Source organism: Apodemus sylvaticus, chromosome 12 (assembly GCF_947179515.1).
Source record: "Apodemus sylvaticus chromosome 12, mApoSyl1.1, whole genome shotgun sequence".
Classification (NCBI taxonomy): Eukaryota; Metazoa; Chordata; class Mammalia; order Rodentia; family Muridae; genus Apodemus; species Apodemus sylvaticus.
In genome coordinates, this window is record NC_067483.1 from 34,143,857 (window position 1) to 34,167,290 (window position 23,434).

The 23,434-nt window shown below is 46.6% G+C and overlaps 1 protein-coding gene and 1 pseudogene across 2 annotated transcripts in view; one reads left to right on the forward strand and one right to left on the reverse strand.

Moving 5' to 3' along the window:
• Tmem163 (transmembrane protein 163) overlaps window positions 1-23,434 on the reverse strand; it is a 184,650-nt gene that overhangs the window by 70,363 nt on the left and 90,853 nt on the right. The gene's annotated exons all lie outside the window — the stretch shown is intronic.
• LOC127697515 (60S ribosomal protein L37a-like) lies at window positions 21,059-21,376 on the forward strand (annotated as a pseudogene).

Genomic DNA, 23,434 nt, shown 5'->3' on the forward strand with positions numbered 1-23,434 from the left:
TTTGCACAGAGGCAGTTCCAATCTCTCACATGCAAGAACAAGTTGTTTGGAGAATAGGCCTGTTCCAGGGTGACCAGTGGAAGCACGGAAGTGGTCCCCAGGAGCTCCGTGGGTGTATAAGTAAGCACCACTCAGAGCCACCACAGGGCCAAGATGCTGACTGTTAGCTAGGAGCTGACAGCTGTGAAGGACAGACATGGGCCGCGTCTGTTAAACAGAGCACTGAAGGCCTGTGAGAGGGCTGTGAAATGAGGCTTTCCGGTGAGGCTTTCCCGTGAGGGCTCTTCTTCTGAAGGCGGGGCCTCGGAGCTGAAGGGAATCAGAACCCTAAGATGGCGCTTCGTGAATATTCGCCCAGACTGGGGTAGACTTTTCAGTGATGTAGCTGCCTATGAGTCCCCCATGCTCTCCTAAGTAACACCAAACAATTCATTGGCTCACTAAGGTAGACTTGGATGGGATCGCTTCTTTGTCTGTTGTTGGTCCCCTCAGATGATAACCTTTGAAGAATGGGAATATTTGAATGGCTTTTTTTCCTACATGTTTTTCATGTTTTCTGTGTTTTCTGCAATCATCATATGTAACCATTCAAATCAGATGATATGTTTTATTTGGGGAAAACCCTGTCTGTGTCACACAAAGGTAAGCAAAGGTCCCAAATGAACTAGCAGGAGTGTTGTGATCATAAAAAGAGAAAGAGGTTTTCTTTCTTTAAAAGAAAGTGGTATATGGCGGTGTGGGGGAAGGGGATACCCCAGTGGCCCATGCTGAGGCATGCCTTTCCCCGAGGGACCAGACACACACAGACACACACTGACACACACTGACATTCTATACATAGTATAGAATAGAGTTTATTCAGCTCATGGGATGGGAGTTAAGGGGGTAATGGAGGCCGAGAAAGGCAGAGAGAGAGAGAGAGTAGAGAAGCAGAGGCCAACCATGACCACATGGAGAGAGGGGGGAGGGGAGGAGAGCCCGACAGGGGGCAGAGAGAGGCTGAGAGTAAGAGAGGTGAGAGTAAGAGGGAGTAAGAGGGTCAGAGCTAAGAGAGAGAGTGAGAGAGAGAGAGAGAGAGAGAGAGAGAAGGGGCCGAGCAGCCATTTTTATAGTAGGCCAGGCCTACATGGCAATTGCCAGGGAATGGTGAGGAGGGGCCTACTGGCTGTTGCCAGGTAACTGTGGGGTGGAGCTTAGACAGAATCCTAACAAGGCGAGTTCAAGCACATATTTAGGCCCTGCCAGCTCATGTGTGTTTTGGTCTGAGAGGAAAGCACATGGTTATGGAAGCCATTGTGCCATGTAGGCTTCTGCGTCCCATGGTCTACACGAGCAGGTTGCTAATGGTACAGATTTCCTAGGAGTGTGATTGTGGGCCACATAATCCAGGCAACAAACACCAGCAGGACACCTTGCCTTGACAGACCTGCCTCTCAGAGTTTGCCTTCCTAAAGCAGACTGTCATTTATATGTCAAGGGAATCACTAACAGATACATCACAGAAGGCACACAACATAAGTCTTAAATAAATATTTACACAGGCCTGGTTAAAAAGACCAGATATTATTTTTTTAAAACTAAGTCAAACCAGACCAAAAAAGCATGTTGGCCGAAAATAAATTCAAACAGAAAGGCAGCTGGAAAACAGAAGGGGACCCAGGAGACTCATTGTTAAGGCCAAGCCAAAGACAAGCCAGCAGCTGAGTAAGCAGGGCCTTGGAGGGAGGGTCTGCTCAGCAGAGACAAAGGGCCTCAGAAACGCAGAAGGGAGTCGCTGCCAAGGACCAACAGCAAGAACCCCTACAATGAATCCCTCTTCAATCGCCAGCCAGTGAGATTTAGAGATTTACAGAGACAATGAGGTCCCATCTGTCATCCTCTCCAAAGTCAGGCAATAATTATCTTGAGCCTTAGCACATTTTAGCAATACCCCAGGCCCCGTAACACCTCGGAGTTGTTAAATTATGTGAGCAGTAGAACTCCGTTAATAAATCAATCCCGGTTTAATTAGACTGTCTCTATCGCTCAGATGCCCAGCAAACACCTCCCCACAGCTGGGGACCGGAGCCCACCCTGGAGAGCCAGCCACTTCTCCACCACCCACCATCAGAGGCAGGCTCTCCTGGCTCCCTTGCTGGAAGCTGAGATTCAAGAGCTGGGACCAATGGAGGGGGTGGGGGACGTCAACATGTATTTTTCTATGTTTTAACTTGCTCCAACAGAATCTCTCATAGTGTCTACCTTCTACCCCTCTCAAACAAGATTATCAACTGCTACAAAGTTAGCAGTAGGATTTTGGCTTCAATGGAGAGGGGGAAAACTGCTTAATGAACATATTCTTAAGAATATGATCAAAATATGTTGTATTAATTTCTCAAAGGAAAAAAGAATAAGTCAACTTTGTGTAGAGCTGGAGAGATGGCTCAGTTAATAAAGCGCTTGCAAGAGAGCATGAGAGCCTGGGTTAAATGCCCAGAGTCCACCCATGTAAAGAGGCTACATGTGGTGGATACGGTGTAGTCTTAAATTTTGAAAATCAATTTCATTCTAGTTATTTTGTGTGCATGGTTGTGGAACTTGCAGATAACTTGTGGGTGTCACTTTCTGGGCCTTCAGACTTGCAATCTTCATTCTTGGTGGCAGAAGCCTTTACCCCACTGATCAATCTTGTTGACCCCAACAGTATATTATACAGAGTATGTGTAATGTATGGTGAAGAGAAACCTACTGAATGGACTTTAACGACTTGACTTAGGAATTGGTGCTAAAAATGTATTTATTCATTTGAGTTTAACCAAAGTCCTTAGAGGACCATTAACACTGCCACTCAAGGAATTAAAGTTAAACATCACAGTCAGAGCTTCTGCCTCTCTCCCCTTCTACTCTCCCACAGAAACACACTCAAGTAATAAGAAACACGGAAAACTAGGAAAAGAATACAATGGTCAAAGAAATCCACAAAGCCCAAGCCACAAAGTTGTCTGCCAAATACATTAGAAGCTCGATGACACTAGGCGGGGGAGCTAGGAACTGACAGCACAGCTCAAACAAATCTCTGAATGGACCAAACTGCCCCCCATCACCCCCAAATCAGGTATGGCGATACTCACCAGGAATCCCAGCACTCAGAAGCCCATGGCAGGAAGACTCTGAGTTTGAGGCCAGCCTGGGCTATGTAGAAAGTTCCAGGCCAGCTTGGGCCCTGCAGTGAGATCCTATCTTAAAAAATTAAACAGGGGGATCAGACAAGCTGTGAATGAGTTCAGTCCCTGGGACACACAGTAGTAGAAGGAGAGAACTGACCATTTAAAATTGTCTTCTGATCTCCACACATGTCACTTACAAAAAAAATCTTAACCTCCATTCATGCATAAGGAGTATTTTAACAAGTTAACGTATATTGTGTCATTAAGTTCTTGACAAAGACAGATTTGAAAAGCTGAGAAATACAGTGTGTGAATGAGGCAGGGCAACTAGCAGAGTGGGTTATTAAATCTTGTGTGTGTGCAGAAATGAGTTCATATGTGCAGATAAAATGACACAGAAGCTACACAAGAAACTAGGGGTGCTGGTTGCCTCCTAAGACTGGGAGTACAAGCCTGAAGGGACATTCCCTTCCCCCATCTATGTCCACGGCAGACACTGAAGCCACGCTGCAAATCTGGTCACCTTGGGTTGCTAGCAACCATTAGAGAGAGGGGAGTTAGTCCAAAAAAGCCTGTGCAGATGACCTTTTTAGAATATCCGGTAGATCTGTCATTTCTCAACCTCCACAAAACTAAGAGTCTAAAATTTCCCAAGGTTAAAGTTTCCAAAACATCAGTGTGCCTTCATTTTCAAAAACAAAGCCACTTGTCTTCCTAATTATGAAGAAGGGGGAGGAGATAAAGAAGAAGAGGGAGAGGAGGAAGAGAGAAGGTGGAAGAGAGGAGGGGGTATGTTTTCAATAGTAATATGATTCTGAACAGTCACTGGGTAGACACAACCAGAGGATATTCTGCACCAAATAAAAGTGTCACGTCCACATAGAACTTATGTACCTTTAATCCCAGCACTAGAGAGGCAGAGCCAGGCCGATCTCTATGAGTTTAAGGTCAGCTTTGTCTACATAGCATTCCAAGACAGTCAAGGCTACATAGAAACATCCTATCTCAAAACCAAAACAAAACATCTGACAGGGTTTCTCCGCCTAGCCCTGGCTGACCTGGAACTCACTCTGTAGACCAGGCTGGCCTCGAACTCAGAAATCTGCCTGCCTCTGCCTCCCAAGTGCTAAGATTTAAGGCGTGCGCCACCACTGCCCAGCCCAAAATATCTTATTATATGTATATGGGTGTTTTGCCTGCATGCATGTCTGTTCCCCACATGTATGGAATGTCCACAGATGCTACCAGATCCCTTTAGAATTGGAGTTTTAGACAGTAGTGAACCTCGGTCTAGGTGCTAGGATTCAAACCCAGGTCCTCAGAAAGGGCAGCAAATGAGGCCATCTCTCCAGTCCCTGCGATCTCTTCTTTTAAAGGTTGTCATCCTATCTGAAGCAGTTGACTACAAAACCTTAACATCATTCTAGCTCAAAACAATAAGGCAGGATTCAAGACTAATGTCAGAGTAAGGTCTTTCTCTCTACAAATGTGACTCATATTACTTGGAAGTATATGTAAACTGATGTTGTTTTTGTTGTTGTTGTTGTTGTTGTTTTATTAGACAGCCCCATTCTATTACAACAGAGAACTGTCAGCTTTCGGAGACCTTGAGCATAAGCCTTTACAGGCAACCCAAAGGTAGAAACTGAATAAAAGACAAGAAACCTTAAGTTGTGTTTCCAAGTCAACAGTGCATATGCCTGTTGTGCATTCTAAAGTGAGGAAATAAAACAGTTGAGACAAGAGAGGCTGGGGAGAGGCTCCACAGGTAAAATCTTTCACTGTGCTAGCATGAGGACCTGAGTTCTGGCCCCCCAGCTCCTGAGGAAAGCCTAGCATGTGTCTATAACCACAGTTACTGTGGGGGCAGAAACATAAGGATCCCGGGGGCTTGCAGGCCCACCAGTCTAGCCAAATCAACAAGCTCTAGATTGAAGGACTCAGAAGCTGTGGTTTATGTCTTTAATCCCAGCACTCAGGAGGCAGAGGCAAGGGAATCTTTGAGGAGTTTCAGATCAGCCTGGTCTATAGAGTGAGTTCTAGGACAGTCAGAGCTACACAGAGAAACCCTGGCTCAAAAATTAATAATAGTAATAGCAATAATAATAATAATAATAATAGTATGGAGAGGAAGGCATCTGACACTGATCTCTGGCCTCTATGAACATACATGTACATATGAATACCCATATAAACACACATACATATATGTATCCACACATATATATACATACACACACATATATATGCCTATATATGTATATGAGTATATAATACACACATATATACATTTATATATGTATATATACATATATATATGAGAGAGAGGGAGAGAAGGAAGAGGGAAAAGAGGGAGGAGAGGGAGAGAGGAGAATATTAAGTCTATCAAACAACCAACACAACACAAGAAAAACCTTGTGGCAGAAATAAATGTAGAAGATACAACCCTCAAAAAACGAAACTGCGCACACTCTATGACATCACGGTACAGCACTTGCCCAGACCCAAACAGCCAGACTAACTCTGATCCCTTTAGAATTGAGATGAGAATTATGGACAGGGAACAGTATTTTGGGTGTTTTACATGAACAAGGACAATACCCCAGTGGTATTGAACTATAAATCAAAAATCAATCTATGTTGATATTCCAAAAAGAAGGTAACAGTAAGGAGTGATGTTTGCCTTAGTCCAAAGATGGTAACAATAGTTTGATTTTGTCCTCTCTGGGTGGTACTGGGAATTAGTCCAATAAGGCCCGGGTTCAATCCTCAGCACCGCCAGAACTGTGCATAGTTGTGTGTGGTACTGCACACCTACTACCCCAATACTCTGAAGCAGATCGTGGTCATTCTCAGCTACATAGAGTATCTGAAGTCTTAGTAGGCTGTATAAGACCTTGTCTCAGAAAAATAACCAACAGGAAGCCAAATCTCTCTCGTCACAGCTAATTACAATCTCAGACCCACAGTCAATGCAACCCTGCTGCTGTCTTAGCTTATATTGTTAGAACCAGTCCAGGAAACAGCGTCACTCATATTTGAGTGGGTCTTCCCACATTAATTAAGAAGACAACCCCCCCAAAGACATACACACAGGCCAACCCGATCTAGATCATTCTCAGTTAAGGCTCTCTTTACGGTGATGCTAGGTTGTATCAAGTTGACAGTTATAACTAACCAGCACTAACGCCAACCTGTCAAATACACAGCAATGGGATGGTGGCTGAAATGACATCACCTGGTTAAATGTCACTCACCATGACCTTTTCTCACTTGTGTTTACTAATTTTTTTTAACTTTTTATTGATTCTTTTTAAATTTCACATCATACACCTCAATCCCATTCATCTCTGTCCCTTTGTCTCGCAGTCTATCTTTGCAATTTCTCTCCCCAAAGGAAAAAAAAAATCTCATGGTGGAAGTGGTAGTGTGCCACAGTGTGTCCCATGGTATGCCCTTCTGACCATGCATCTCTATTTACAAATGTTCATTGCTATGACTTATTGGTCTGGTTCGAGGCCTCTGGCTTCTGCTACGCTATCAGTACTGGAACCTCACTGGGACTCCTCTCAGATATCCTGTTGTTGATTGTGTCCTGGAGATCCCGGAGGGTTGGATCTGCAGGAATAGCCCCTTCATATGCTCCAGCAGATACTAGATGAGGTAGATGTTGTGGTGGGCCAACTCAAATCCCTAGATCTGAGCCTGGGGAGCAGCTGAGTTGCCAACCCACCGGCTCTCCCACACCCACATCACCAGGGTTAGCTCTCTCACACTGACCCAGAGAGCTCATTGAATGACTTGGCAGACAAGGGGCACTCACCCTGACAGGGCCAGCTCTCCTGAACCCACATCACCAGAGCCTGCTCTCCCACACTGCCCAGGCTGGGGGTGGGGCCAGCTCAGCACGGTGCTCAGATATCTACATGGCTTCAGGTGGCATCCCAGACCACAGACACCCAATAGCCTTTGATGGAAAGTTGGGCTATGAACATCAACACAGATCACAGCCGTAGCAGTACCACAAACCCAGAATTCATCAGCAGCAAGGCCAGGATGTCACATAGCTTCATGTGGCTGCTCAGATCTGTTTGCCCAGCATTCCCCTAGACGTCATTACGGTCTCAAGCAGCACCCAGACCACTGACATTCAGATGGTTTTTGATGGCAACACAGGCCACAGATACCAGCACAGACCTCAGCTGCAGTAGAGCCACATACCTATACATGGTCCTTGGTGGCAGCCCCAGGCTGGCGGTCACCATGGCCACAGGGGGTTGCACAGGCTCCTGATGTCTGCCTGTTCCAGGTTCCAGTCCCACCTTTCTCCACAGCATACGAGCCCCTCTATTTCTCTCTCCCATCTCTCCACTACACACTTCATCTTCTCCATCTCTCTACCACAGATTCTCTAATCATAGTGGCGCCCAAGGTGGGTGCCTGGGTATCTTCCTTCATGCTGCCCCAGGCTAGCCTAGCCAGGGCAGACGCTTGGATGTCTTTCTGCCAACCACCGTGGGCTGGTGGGGCTGGGGCTGGAGTGTCTTTCTTTTGGCTGCTCTGGGTGGGTTGTTTGTTTCTTTGTTTTTTGAAATCCAAACCATCTACTAGTGGACACGGTGGCTGTGATTTGAGCGTGTCCTGGGTATGGGAGCAATGTGATCAGCTCTCACTGCAGCTGCCAGGCCTTGCCTGACACATGGAATGCTCCCCTTGAACTGTGAGCCACGATCAGCTCTTCCTCCCTTAAGTTTCTCTTGTCATGTATTTTATCAAAGCAGCGAACACACTACATCATGGGTCCCCATAAGCATCCCCATGTTTGTTGGCTGACACAGTAAGCTCTGACTTGATCCAGAGCTTTACGTAACCCTGGCTAATACTTGTTGCAGAGAAGGATATGAAGCCAGATGATCAGTGGGACATTGTGGTGGAATTACGTTTAGAAGAAGCAAATTGCCAGTTCCAGTCCCCGCCCACTGGGCAGCTCTGCACATCCTTTCTCCCACCACACGTTGTGAGCGTATGTGCTGTGTACTGTCTACCAGGGGCCTTTTAGACTTCCAGTTTGTTACACAGAGTGGTACTTCTCCCCTAGAATGTACCGGAACTCCAGAGTTGCCGAGGGAAATCAGGTGCTCAGCATAAAGCATTCAGTTTATGGTTTAGGCACCGTGAGCTATGGTCACATATGGTTTACTTTCTATACGCCTGGGGATGTTAGAGCACTGGCTTATGTGCAGAGTTCTGGCACCACATAGTCCAGCATGATGCTACATGCCTATAAGCTCAGCTATCTGTAGATAAAAGCTGAACAATGAAAAATCCTGGGTCATCCTCAAATATATTATATGCTGAGTTTGAGGCCAGCCAAAATTATAGGAGAAATTGTCTCAAAAAAAAAGGAAAGAAAAAAGGAAAAAAGAAAGAAGGGAAGAATGAGAAAGAGAAAAAGAAAGAGACAGAGAGAGAAAGAGAGAGAAGGAAGGAAGGAAGGAAGAAAGGAAGAAAGAAAGAAAGAAAGAAAGAAAGAAAGAAAGAAAGAAAGAAAGAAAGAAAGAGAGAGAGAAAGGAATAGAGAAAGGAATGAGGGAAGGAAGAAAAGGAAGGAAGGAAGGAAGGAAGGAAGGAAGAAAGAAAGAAAGAAAGAAAGAAAGAAAGAAAGAAAGAAAGAAAGAAAGAAAGAAAGAAAGAAAGAAAGAAAGAAATGGCAAGGAAAGAAAATCAGCTAGGCATGTTATTGTAAGTCTTTCATCACAGTACTCCAGAGGCAAAGGCAGGTGTATCTCTGCAAATTCAAGGCTAGCCTAGTCTATATAATGAGATTTCATCTAAAATTTTTCAAAAAAGAAGAAAAGGCAGACAGACAGACAGACACACAGGCAGGCAGCCAGGCAGATAGACAGGATGAGTGAATGAATGAATGAATGAATGAATGAATGAATGAATTCACTCCTTGGTATAAAGAAATGTTTACTAGAAAAATTCCTAAACACCAGTTGACAGCCAGTCTAAGGAGCAAGATTTTCTGAGGACAAGGAATCTCTAGTCTGCCGGTAGCCATTTCTTGGAGCTCAGAGACAGTCTGTCCTAAATCAGACAGCACAGGAAGACCCCACCAGGTCTGCAGATTCCCAGAGAGAAAAACACACAGTTACTCCATTCTCAGCCTCCAGAGGTTCACAGCTTCCACAGAAGTTGCTCTCTCTCTGATGGAACCACCGGGGATGGAGTTCAACAGGGCTTGGTCCTGGGTGCACAGATTCACCATGGCAACCTCGATTGCATTCTATTGTTTAGAAATTTCCCTGGTGGAATAAATATCAACATTACCATAGTCTAATCTGAAGTATATGTTAAATCTGAAAGGGGGAGAGGACTCAGACTAGAGAGAGACACGTCATGGTATCAGAAAGTAGGAAAAAAACATTCCTCAAATGGGAACCTGTCCCCAGGCAAAGTCCCATACTTTGGTAGTCGTTACAGGGAAAGTTACAACTGGCATCTGATACAGACCACATCTCCTACTAATTTTTAATATCCTTTCTCTATCCCTTCTCTTTAGAAAAGGCAACCCCCCAACTCTAATTGTATTTTAAAATGCCCGATTCATTATTGTTTTAATTAAAATTGTACATTTTCACTTAAAGCTGGGAGAGTTCTTAGAGATGGTCTACCTAGTTCCTGTCCAACCTCTGTGTGTGTGTGTGTGTGTGTATGTGTGTGTGTATGTGTGTATATGTGTGTGTGTGTCTCTGTGTGTGCATGTGGGTGTGCGTGTCTGGGGATGCCTTGTGAGCTGGTGAATTCACATTCATATGCATGGAGGCCAGGGTCAACCTTGGATTTGCTCCTCAGGACACTATCTCCCAGGTTTCCTGAGATGGGCTCTATCACTAACCTTGAGCTCACAAGATCTGCTTATCCCCCTGGTCAGTGAGCCCCAGGGGTCTGTCTGTCTGTACCTCCCCTCCCCACCCCTTGAATTACAAACTTGCAAAACGACGCCCAATTTTCCTACATGGCTTCTGGGGACCAAACTCAAGTTCTCAGGCTTGCACAGCAGACACTTTTCCTGACTTGCTGTCTCATTAGGTCCTAAACAAAGCTCTTTTAAAGAACAGAAGAACTAAAAGAAAAATCCAGTGGGGGTCTAGTGAAGGGAGCCACTGACTGAGACTCCATTATCAACATGTCCAAAGCCAAACACGGAATCCCCACCTTGACTCTTCGTCAGGAACACAGCACAGCCTAACACACCCACTGTGCCACCAGACCAGGCCAGCAGAGCTCAGAAGACTCTCTGCTCATCAGAGATCCTAACTGGGCAAAGACATGGAATGAATTTCCTGCTGTGGCCTCTGAGAGGAAAACTGAACAGCAAACAGCCAATATTCCTCAGATTAGAAAACTAATAAAGGGACTGGAGAGATGGCTCAGTGGTTAAGAACCACTCTCTGCTCTTCAAGAGGACGCAGGTTCAATTCCTAGCATCCACATGGCAGCTCACGGCTGTCTGTAACTCCAGCTCCAGACGATCTGGCGCCCTCACAGAGACATGCATGTGGGCAAATATCAATGCACATAAAAATAAATAAAATCTTTAAAAAAGAAAAGAAAGAAAAAGAAAACTGATAAAGACAATCAGCTTGCTAGGGGCGGTTTGCCATGACAATCAAATGCTGCTTGTATGCATTGCTTCTGAAATACACACGATTAGCCAGAAGCACAGCAGTGCTGAGTTGCGACATGCCCTAGACATTTGAGCCCCGTGAGTGAGGAGTAGACAGACAGACTTTCCACACCCTGTCTGTGGAGTAATTCGTGTTTCTGTCATGGTCAGCCAGCCTGACAGACAATTAAGGAGCTATTTAGACTGCTTGAGGAAACAGAGGCTCAGTCTTCCCGCGACACCCTCACCATTGCACCACACACAGAGGCTGGAGGGTTCAGAACAGTACTTGCTTCTCTCCAGAACAGAGTCCCATTGTGTATGTGTGATCCAGCAACCAGAGAAACCCACATGAGCAGACCGTTTCCACAGTTCCATCTGAAGTATATGTAAAACCTGAAAATCCTAGAAAGTTGCATCATGTGCATCAAAAAGTAGACAGAAACCACTCCTCACGGGGCCCTACTCCCAGGCAAAGTCCCATACTTTGGTAGTTATCACAGTGGGAAGGTGAGGTTTCACATTGGCATCCGGTAGAGACCAGATCCCCTGTTAAATGTCCTACTATACTTCACACTAATAAGGAATGATGCTTTCAAAACAGTAGTCATAGTGATGGGGGCGGGGTACCTTGCTCATCTGCTCTGAACAGATGAGACCAATCTCATCTCTTAGACCTATGTAGTGCTCAGGAACCTGCACTGTCTTCCCTGCTGAGTATAACAATAGGATGGATGGATGGGTGGATGGATGGATGGATGGATGGGTGGATGGGTGGAAGGATGGGTGGAAGAAAGGAAGGATGGATGGGTATATGGATGGATGGATAGATGGATGGATGGGTGGATGGGTGGAAGGATGGGTGGAAGGATGGATGGATGGATGGATGGATGGATGGATGGATATATGGATGGATGGGTAGATGGATGGATGGATGGGTGGAAGAATAGATGGATGGATGGATGGTTGGATGGGTGGATGGATGGATTGATGGATGGATGCATGGCTGATGGATGGATGCATGGATGGATAGATGCGTGGATGGATGGATGCGTGGATGGATGGATGTGTAGATGGATGATAGATGGATGGATGGATGGATGGATAGATAGATAGATGGGAAAATAAAAGTCAAAATGAAATTCACAGCTGGAGATGCATTCCAGTTAGCTGGTAGAGATTTGTGCCTAGCACACACTAAACCTGATTCAATCCCAATCACTGCATAAACTGGCTATCCTGGTGCACAGCTTTCACCCCAGCACTCAGGAAAGAGAGATGGGAGGATCAGCAGTTCAAGGTGATACTTGACTACATAGTGAGTTTGAGTTCAGCCTGGAATACAGCCCTTACCCACACAACCACCAAAATACAATGAGGTACACTTGGACAAGATAGGTCTTTCCGAAGGACTTGACCCAGGGACATCACCAGGCCATGGGGACTCTAGGACTCATGCACACAGAAGTGAGACTGGAGTATGGGATTTTTCTCCAGTGAGAAAAGATGAAGACAGTTATCAGTATGGATCTGAGTTCAGAGAACATCTGCTGAGATTTCCAGGTGCTTGTGTCCTGGAGTAAAGAACTGGACCAGGGGCATACCAAAGGTATGGTAAGGACAGAGAGTACTGAGTAAGTCATAGAAAGACACTTTTGCAAATGGGAGTGAGCTAGAGAGTGGGGAAAGGCTAGAAGCTCTGAAAACACCCAGCCACAAGAGCCCTCAGTATACGTGTATCATCTACACAGCACCTACCTCCTTGGAGCAGTGGGCTATTTTTTTTAAGATTTATTTATTGTATTTATATGAGTACACTATAGCCCTCTCAGACACACCAGAAGAGGACATGGGATCTCATTACATGTGGTTGTGAGCCAACACGTGGTTGCTGGGAATTGAACTCAGGACCTCTCTGGAAGAGCGTCAGTGCTCTTAACTTCTGAGCCATCTCTCCAGCTCCCATTCTGTCTCCTATGTGTAGCCTTTTGGTCTGGCTTTCTACTCTTCTCCATCATTTTTTTTATGTTACTTTAGAAACCCCTCTCTCCACCCTATTCTCTTGACACAGAACAACTTGAGGTAGACTTATGCCCAAGAAGTCTGCAAAGATGCAAGAGCCGGTAGAGAAAGTGGGGTCTCACAGGCACAATAAGCTGGAAGCTTTGAGTGACAGTGCCATGTGACCAAGACCATAGGCCAAGCGCTAGCTCCTGGAGCCCGAGGACATTACAGGCTTGGGAAATGGCTCAGTGGAGAAACCACCGGCTGATCTGTATTCAGATCTCCAGAATCCACATAAAGGCAGAGCTACAGCTTGTAATTTTTTTTACTCTTTACTCTGCAGCTTGTCATTTGGAACAGTGTATCTGTAATTCTAGTGTTCACAGAGAGATGGGAGGCAGAGACAGGAGAATTCCCAGAAGGCTGAAGGCCAGCTGCCCTGGCTTTCATAGCAGCAAACAATAGAGAGTTACCATCGTAGACAATGTGGAAAGAGAAGTCAGATAGCCAGTGTGACCTCTGACCTCCGTGTGACATGGTCCATAAGCACTCCCCAACCCCCACACACATACATCTAAAACTGAGAAAAAGAAACGGGATGTCACTAGTCAGTGACTGGGTGGACCCAGTGAGCACCAAGGCAGACTAGAGGGGATGTGAGCATTTTGAAAACCAACTGAGATTTTAAGGCAGAAAATGAAGTCATAGACTGTGACCTGCCCATGAAATTCTACAAAGTGACTATAATCACCAGAAAAGCCTTTACTGCAGAATTTCTCACTAACCCCTAAACCAGGAAAGAGGCCACACCAGCAAGAGCCTGTTGTAGCCACCTCTGGAAGGAGGCTGGGCCGGGAATTACATAGGCCTAATTTTAGCTTGCAAAATAAGCTCTGATATAAAAAAGAGTCACCAAGAAGTGGCAGTAAGGAATCTGAACCTTTTGCAAACGGCAGGACTCCTTACCCACCAGCAGAATGCCTCTCTCTAAGGCCAAGGTTTTCATTTAAGAGACAAAGGTCTCCCGCACAAAAAGGAGCCAGCAGGAGAGAGAGAGAGATAATGCCCTGGCCCCTCCTGGGGCTCCAGGCTGACGAGGCTAAGGGTTTGGAGTCCAGCAGGGGTCACACCTTTCTCAATAGCTAATGCGACTGAAAGTATTTTCAAGTCTAAACAGAAAGGGCAGCGCCAGGGACTGACGCCCCGTTCCATCCCAAGCTCTGCATAAATGAGGACTGTGCCTCATAATGTCTGTGACTGAAGTCCCTGCGCTCACATACCATAGACCTACTGTAATCCCAGCACTCAGGGAGAAGGAGACAGGCGGGCTGGCCAGGGTTTTGAATGGGGGCACTGTTCCATTGGGACACTAAAGTGGGCTGTCAAGGGTGTGGAGTTTATTAGAAAAGCTGTTCATGCTGTGGACCAACAGACAGAGAATAGCGTAGTTGGGGCTCTGAGGAAAGTCCAGGCCCTAGCACCAGAGACCAACATCCTGGCAGGAGCATTGACCAGAAGAATCTGGGACCACGATACAGAAGGGAGAGGGGGGTCTCGTAGCTCTCTGAAGAAGGAGGTTGTTCACAGCACAAGCCTGTCCCCAGACTGATTTCCACAGGTGTGGGTAAGGGGACGGATGCAGAGCAGGACAGTGGCCACGGGTGAACTCACTAGGGTTCCTCACCCTGGTGCCTGGACTAGAGAGGGTGTGGCAACCTCTCAGCAGCAGGGTGACTGCAGGCAGTGTGGTCTGAGTAGCTGCTGTCTCAACTTCCTTTCTTCCTTCCTTCCTTTTTTCCTTTCTTTCCTTCCTTCCTCCTTCTTTCCTTTCTTTCCTTCCTTCCTCCTTCCTTCCCTCCCTTCTTTCTTCCCTCCCTCCCTCCCTCCTTCCTTCCTCCCTCCCTCCCTCCCTCCCTCCCTCCCTTCCTCCCTCCTTCCTTCCTTCCTTCCTTCCTTTCTTCCTTCCTTCCTTCCTTTCTTCCTTCCTTCCTTCCTTCCTTCCTTCCTCTTGTCTTGTCTTTTTTGTTATTTGGTCTCTCTCCCCCCACACCCCTGATCCCTGACCTGGAGCTGAGGACCAAACCCAGGCCCTTGCACTGGCTGGGCAAGCACTCTGTCATCAAGCTAAATCCCCAACCCCTGGCCTCTGAACTTTACAACTAAAAGTTTATTGGAGTCAACCTGGACACTGTTGACTTGCGCTGCGACCCGGGATCTTGTTGGAGTCAGCCTGGACTGTGTTAGGCTTGTACTGAAGGGGGCTTAAGCAAAACCCATGGTGTTTCTCATCCGAGTCACGGCACCAAATGAAGGGGTTTAAAAAGAGAGGATTGGGGGTTAAGGGAGTGTGGCAGGGCGGTGTGGGGGAAGGGGGTGTCCAGGCGGGCCCTTGTCCAGGCACCTCTTCCCTTGAGGGGACCACACACACACAAGCATGGTATGGAATAGAGCTTATTCAGGATAGAGGTTGGAAGTTAGTGGAAGTAGAGAAAGGCAGAGAGAGAGAGAGAGAGAGAGAGAGAGAGAGAGAGAGAGAGAGAGAGTGTAGTGGAGGCCGGCCATGACCAAATGGAGAGAGGGGGAGGGAAGCCCAAGGAGCAGAGAGGTGAGAGGGGGATGGAAGAGAGCGAAGAGAGAGAGAGAGGAGGGGCAAGTAGCCCCTTTTACAGTGGGCCAGATCTATGGGGCGGGGCATACTTGGCTATTGCCAGGTAGGTGTGGGGTGGAGCTTAGAGCTTAGACAGAATACCAATATGTACTGTGACACCGGATCCTATTTCAATCAGAATGAAACAAAAGCAAAAAGCATTACTGTCACCAATCTCCCAGTCAGGGTGAAAAGGACCATTTTGCTTATGCCGGGAACCTCACCTCACTGCCATCAAGCCTCTAGAGCCAGAATGGAAATGCGTATCCTCATTCTTACCCCTCAGGCCCAGCTCACTGTCAGTGTCAAACGGTAACGTCTCGCCATCACATCATCCGCTGTTGAGTTTTGTGCGCATTGGATGTGGCGTGCAGCCATTTGGAAAAGATTAATTTGATAAAGAATTGCAAAAGGCATCAGACAACACCTCCCCAAGGCACTGAGGCACCGTTAATATGGAAACCACCAGGCACATCTCAAGCAGGGCTGACACTCAGCTCTGATGACTCTCTTCCCAGCCTGTCGCAGGGAGCTGACACACGGCCTAGACCCGTGTAAGGTGTCATGGTCTAATTGGATGAATGATGGTGTGTGGGTGGATGTGCAGCCATGCATGTATGTACACATAAAACAATTTCTGTACTGCTCAGCCAGGTGGAGCCCCACCACACTCATAGAGAGGGAGGGTGAAGATTGTTTGTTTGCTTGTTTTTGAGACAGGGTCTCTTGTAGCCCAGCCAGGTCTTGAACTCACCACATCACAGAGAACAGTCTGAACTTCTGATCCTTCTGCCTTCACCTACCGGGTCCTGGTATTACAGGCCTGACCTTGCTGAAAATACTAACTCAAAATCTGAAGGAATATAGGTAAAATATCCATCATCTTTGATATCATTTGTTTACAGCCTGAGTTTTTCTCACTGGACAGCACGGTCCTTGCACTAATGGAATGTTTTCCTCCTTTATACAGTCGGGAAGAGCCCATTTAATGCTAAGCTGAGAGATCTAAACGCCTGTAATCCCAGCAGAAGCAGAGGCAGGCGGATTTCTGAGTTCGAGAAACCCTGTCTCAAAAAAAAAAAAAAAAAAAACAATTACAAATTATTTCACCAAAGACCAAATGATTAAAGCAGGGCACTCGGCCAGATCTGATATGTAAATGGATCTCAGCCTGAGGGCTCAGTCAGTAAAGTACCCAATCACAGTGGCAAGGACTTGAGTTTTCCACCCGGAACCCACTTTAAGGCAGTTAACATGGTGGGCATCATAATCTCAGTGCTGGGAAGGTAGAGGCGGGAGGATCCCTGGGGCCTGCTGGCCAGCCACCCTTGCCTACTTAGAGAGTCCGAGGCCAGTGACCCTATACAGTGACTCTATACTGATGAAGTGGAAGTACTTTATACCCATCCAGTAACATAGCAAGAAAGGAGTTCTCTTACACTGAGAGGATGCATTTTTGGGGCAAGTCAAATGCATGCTGTCTCTCACCTCTGCGACTTTGATAGCGAAGGAAACAAAGGTGAAGAGAGTTTGAATTCACTCGAGGTTGGAGATTAATTAGGTCATCTCAGTCCCAAGAGTCACAGCCATCAGTTTAAGAGACCTAACACCTTACACTGGGTTTTAATGAGCAGGCTTACAAAACTGTTTAAGAGCAAAAACTCAACTGTCAAGCCCTGCCAAGCAGGTTGATAGAAGATTGTCCCATGGGGTACTATGAAGAGTCTCTTGGCAAGAGAAGCATGCAGTAAAATCCTTGTCAGGTGTTTGCCACCAAAATATGCCATTGTGTGTGTGTGATAGAATCCATTCATTTGTTGCCTGTGCAATGTGTGTTGTTAAGACAACAAGAAGTTAATGTGGTAGAAGCTGAGGATGTAGCTTTGTCCGTAGAGTGCTTGGGGAAAACACAGAAAGCCCTAGTTCCCACCCCCAGTGCCTCCTAAACCAGATGTGGTGCTATAAACCCCAGAGCTTGTAATATGGAGGCTGTAGAACTGGAAAGGCAAGGTCATCCTCTGATGGGTCCCAAGACCAACCTCCCCATCTGAGGTCTTGTCTCGTATGGAGGCGGGGAGGGAGAGGGAGGCAGAGGAGAGGCGGGAGGAGGAACAAATAATTAATCGATGCTTAATTAGACCAATGACCAACACATGTGTAGGTCAAAATGGGGGCAAGGCGAGGATGGTATTTCCAGTTTGAGCCAGCTTTGACTAGCAATGCTACCCAGGAGGTGTTAAGAGACAGCCTCTGAGATGCTGTCCAGTTATCTGATTGCAAGATCTTGAAGTGAGGCCGGAAGCATTAACGGTGGTGCAGTGAGGGCAGGGCCAGGCAGGAAGGCCCAGAGCAGCTGGAGTCCATCTCATCCCACCTCAGGCTGACCTTGCTTTATCTGGCTTCTTCTCTTTCTTTCTTTTTCTTTTCTTATCTTTTCTTATTGTTTTAATTTTTAAAACCGAGCCGCTGTCTGCAAAAGCAGCAATTTGGAGCAAGAATGGAGACCCAGCTCAAGTAGTTCTCTTCTTGAAAACCAATTACATTTTTTTAATTACCGAGGAGTCAAGCACACTGCAGTTTTCACACCTTCTCCCTAAGGGCCTCCCATGCCTGACTCTTCCCAGCCTATCTGAAATTCCTCACCTCACTGTGGTGAGAGGAACTGAATGCCAGCTCTCACGGCACCCAGAGCACAGCCTGCCGCTTTGTAAATACCTCCGCCTACTGCCCGCCTCTCTGCATCAGTACCACCGCCCTCTTCCCACTGCCCTCTTGCAGCAGTTAGGGCCCTGTTCAGACTCTTTGCAGGCATGCAGGGTGGGGTGGGGTCATTAATCTTTGTGTGTGGCCAGGCGGTGGTGGTGCACGCCTTTAATCCCAGCTCTTGGGAGGCAGAGACAGGTGAATTTCTGAGTTCAAGGCCAGCGTGATCTACAGAGTGAGTTCCAGGACAGCCAGGGCTACACAGAGAAACCCTGTCTTAAAAACAAACAAACAAACAAAAACCAATCTGTGTGTGTGTGTGTGTGTGTGTGTGTGTGTGTGGTGTGTATGTGTGTGTGTGTGTACTATGTGCATGCCACTGAGCATATGTGGAGGTCAGAGGACAACCCCAGGTACCAGTCCTTGCCTGCCACCTTGTTAGAGACAAGATCTTTTGTTGACACTCACTCTGGGCTAGCTACCCTCTAAGTTTCTGGAGATTCTCCTGTCTCTGCCTCCCATCTCACTGTAGGAGTCTGGGATTCTGGATATGTGCTACTACTTCCTGACTTCATATGGACTTTGGGGATCCAAACAGGTCCTCAGGCTTACAAGGCAAACATTGCCCACTGAGCAGTCTCCCTACACTGAGGAGGAAGGCTTTTTTTTTTTTTCCGAGACAGGGTTTCTCTGTATAGCCCTGGCTGTCCTGGAACTCACTCTGTAGAGCAGGCTGGCCTTGAACTCAGAAATCTGCCTGCCTCTGCCTCCCAGAGTGCTGGGATTACAGGCGTGAGCCACCACCGCCCGGCAAGGAGGAAGGCTTTTATGAGGTCCATGAGGTTACAGCTTTGGGAGCCAAGGGAGCTCAGTCTGGGAGAAGGATCTGCCTGAGTCTTCCCATCTGTGTGGAAGCTCACATATACACAGCATGCACGCTCTTCCATATTAGCCAACGAACACTAAGAACAGAACCTTACATGAACAGTAGAACTCAAAAGGCAACTGCCCTGTTTTCTTTGGGTCATTTGCTCTTTTACACGGTCAACCAGTCAAAATGCAGCTGCCTAAAATAGAAGGCAGTTGTGCCTGCTGGTACCAAGATGCTGAGGGGAGTCTTGGTGATACAAACATGTGTAGACATTCTAAGAGGAATAGCAGTCAGACCATTCACGGAGCAAAAAGAGGGAGGGGGAGAAGTTGGATGAGGAGGAAGGAGAAGAGGTGGGTGGAGGGTGAGAGAGGACAGGAGACATCAAGGAAGAGCTTCAGGATAGCCAGAGGAACCTCATTTCCTAGAAAGTACAATTGTTTCAGAAAGGGGAGAAGATAGCCTTGTTCTACGAGGAAAGGAAGCGGGCACACCTCCCCTGCAGCCTGCAGCCAGCTCAACAGAACAGCATGAAGCAAATTTACTTAAAACTCAGGAGATAGCTTCTCAATCTTCATTTGCTTTGTTTTTGTAATTTGCACAGAAGCATGAAGTCAGGCTGAGGGAGGGCAAAGACTGGAGAAAAGCAGGTAGTTTCACAAATGCATATCAAAAGATCTGCCCAACCTGATGGGAAACCGCAGCCTAGGCTGGCCCCTGGATCCTAACTTGCATACAGCCCATTAGCCACGCCAGACTCTCTGCCCCCAACAGAAGGAAGAAAAACTTGCTCTCCATCTAGAAGGAATGTACCTCCTGGGCAAGAAGAGGTCCCTCAACTGAAGGGAAGAAAGTGGTAGTGGCCTCTCTGGGAAGGGTAGGGAGAGGAGGGAGAGCAAGGGCAGAGGAAATACTTACTGAGTTCAAGGGAACTAAACTCCCTCATGTCAGTAGAAGTAGAAAAAACTGCACCGACTAGAATATACTCTTGAAGTCTCCTAAGCCATCCTGATTTTAGGGACTACCCTTTTTATAAATATGGCCATGAAAAAGTTCCATAATAGACTTTAAAATAATTGTTCATTTTCAAAGCTGTATACCAGTATAGCCACAATAACCACAAACACTAGTTTAATCCAAATAATTCATACACTAGAATTTAAAAAGCATCGTAACTGGATGGCAACAGTAGCTAGCAAATAACCTCATGTAAAGACAACAATATCAAACTGTGCATCTTAGTTTCATTGTGTTATTTGCTTTTACACTTTTTTTTAATTTGCTTCGCCTGTACATCATAGTAATAAAAGTATGCAGAGTAGTGGGGAAATGGAAATAATCTGGTTAGATGGCTCGGTGTTAGGTAAAGGCACCTGCTACCAAGCCTGAACCTCTAAGTTCCATATTCAGGGTCCATATGGTAGAGGGAGAGAATCAACCTACTGCCTCAAGCTGCTGTCTGATTTTACTATGTGAGATGTGTTATGTGTGTGTGCACACGCACGCGCGCGCGCGCGCGCACACACACACACACACACACACACAAAGTATAAAGAATTAGTGTTTCCCTATTTTAAGAAGCATCTCTATGTAATTATTTAGGTAAAAGTATATTGAGACTGTATTTCTGCTCAGTCTTGTAGAATGAGAGCTGTGGGGCCTCCCAGGAAACTTTTACAGGGGGCTGAGGTTTTCCTGTGCTTGGTGAAGCTGGCGCGAGGCCCTGGCTCATCCCCAGCACTACACCAACCAGACACAGTGGCAGAGAACTGCAAGCTCACACCTGGAAGTTAGAGGCGGGAGCCAGGAGGTCGGGCTACAGCGGGAATCTGAGGCCAACCTGGCATCCACAGGACCCTGTCTCAAGCAGCGACGGCAACTTCTAGAGCAGTGGTTCTCAACCTTCCTAACGCTTTGACCCTCATGTTGTGTTGATGACCCCCAACAGTAAAATTATTTTGTTGCTACTTCATAACTGTAATTTTGCTACTGTTGAAAGGATAGAAAAGCTCTGCGGGCTTGGGCTTCGGTTCCGGCGACATGGCGAAACGCACCAAGAAGGTCAGGATCGTCGGGAAATACGGACCCGCTATGGTGCCTCCCTCGGGAAAATGGTGAAGAAAATTGAAATCACCCAACACGCCAAGTACACTTGCTCCTTCTGTGGCAAAACCAAGATGAAGAGACGAGCTGTTGGCATCTGGCACTGTGGTTCCTGCATGAAAACAGTGGTGGGCGGGGCCTGGACCTACAACACCACCTCTGCAGTCACAGTGAAGTCTGCCATCAGAAGACTGAAGGAGTTGAAAGACCAGTAGAAGCCCTGCCGTCTGAGATAGCCTGCAATAAATGGGTTATTTACGGGGAAAAAAAAGGATAGAAAATACAACCTAACTCTCTAATGACCCCAAGAAGTCAGAAGTTTAAAATGCTATCTCACTCCAAAGAAGCTCTAACTCCAGTCCTCTAAGGAGCCCCAAACACTTCATATTCCTTGAACCCACTTTGTTAGAAACTAGGTGAAAGGTCTCATTCCAGAGCCTGTCCTTTGTTAAGAGCTAGGCAAAAAGGCCTTGAGTAGGGGATCCTGGCCCTATAAGGTAACTGGAAATGAGCTAATTATCTGCTTATCTTGCTTCTGTAAACTGCTTGCGCCATTACCCCCACCCAGGAGTTCATGCAACTGTAGACCTCCAAGAAAATAGGAAACTAATTGGTCCACAGCGTGGGCTCCAATAATTTAAACTGATTGGCCTAAAAACTATGGAGTGGTACAAATCGATTGGCTGGCACTATGCGGGCTCTCGATGCTAAGGAATGATTGGTTTGTGATTCGCAGGCTTTGTTGTAAACTTATAAAAGCTGTCTCAGTTCTGCACTCGGGGTCCCACAGTCCTCAACCCCTGCACGGTGTACGGCTATGGACCCCAGAGCTCTGGAATAAAAATCCTCTTGCTTATTGCATCGAACGGTTTCTCACGAGTGATATGGGTGTCGCCTTCCGAGGCATGGGGCACTGGGGCGCCCTCATTTTTCGGGTCTTACACTGTTATGTAAACCTGTGTGCTTTCAATGGTCTTAGGCGACCCCTGTCATTCCACCCTCAAAGGGGGTCACAAGCCACAGGTTGAGAACCACTGATCTAGAACCCTCTCTTTGGTCATAAAGGTTACCACAGCATCAAGCAAGAGCCTAGTTGTTGATGTTCCCCCCCTCAATCATTTTATTCGTTTACATTTTAAATGATATCTTCCTTCCCAGTTATCCCTCCACATACCCACCATCCCATCCCCTCTCTCCTATGAGGGTGCTTTCCACCCACCTACCTGGTACTCCCACCTTACCCCTCTAGCATCCCCCTACACTGGGGCATCAAGTCTGCCAGGAGCCATCCTCACTTAGAACTCAATGCCAAGAACTCTCCATACCAGGAGCCATCCCCACCTGGATCTCAATGCCAGGAGACCTCGATACCAGGAGTCATTCTCACTTAGATCTCCATGCCAGGAACTATTCCTACGTAAATCTCAAAACCCCCTCCTTTTGAAGTTCATCTGTAGATAGGTTACTATAGCAACCCCTTTCCACTTCACTGCCTCATGACCCTCCTTTTATCATGCCAGAATTCCAATAGCAATAACTAGCTTTACCAGAAATTATGAGAAACTGTTTCTTAGAAATGATGTCATCCCCCTGAGATTGTTCCCCCTTTACCCCTCCCAAACCTTGTATGCTTCCCTTTATATTGACTTGTGTGAAAATTAAAGTTTGACAGCTTGCTCAGAACTAGACAGGCTGTCCGGCCTCTCTCTCTTGTCTTGTCCCCCCATCGCCTTTCTTCTAGGTGTCCTAAGGAACCCTGTTGACTATCCTACGGGTTGGGACACAAGTCTCCACAGAACCAAGGGCCTCCCCCAATCCCCATTGATGTCAAATAAGGCCATCCTCTGCTACATATATATCTGGAGCAAGGATCCCTCCATGTGTACTCTTTGGTTGATGGTTTAGTCCCTGGGAGTTCTGGGTGATCTGGTTAGTTGATATTGTTCTTCCTATGAGGATGCAATCTCTTCAGCTCCTTGAGTCCTTCCCCTAGCTTTTCCATTGGGGTCCCTGAAGTTTCTGATTTCATTCCACTCTTCCTGAACAGAGTAAAACCAGGGATTTAATATCTTTGTGCTGTGTTTTATTTTTTTTCTTTTGTTCTTTTTATTTCTCTATTTGTGGCATTTGGGGTTAGGATCTAGAGCCCAAGCATGCTAGGCAAGTATTCCCCTTTAGCTACTCCTCAGCATCAGTATGCATTTCTCAGCTATAAAATTAGAGTGACAGCCTCTAGTGACAGGGTCATTTACAGTCTGAGCCCACAGTACTTGCTTGATGGCAGGCAA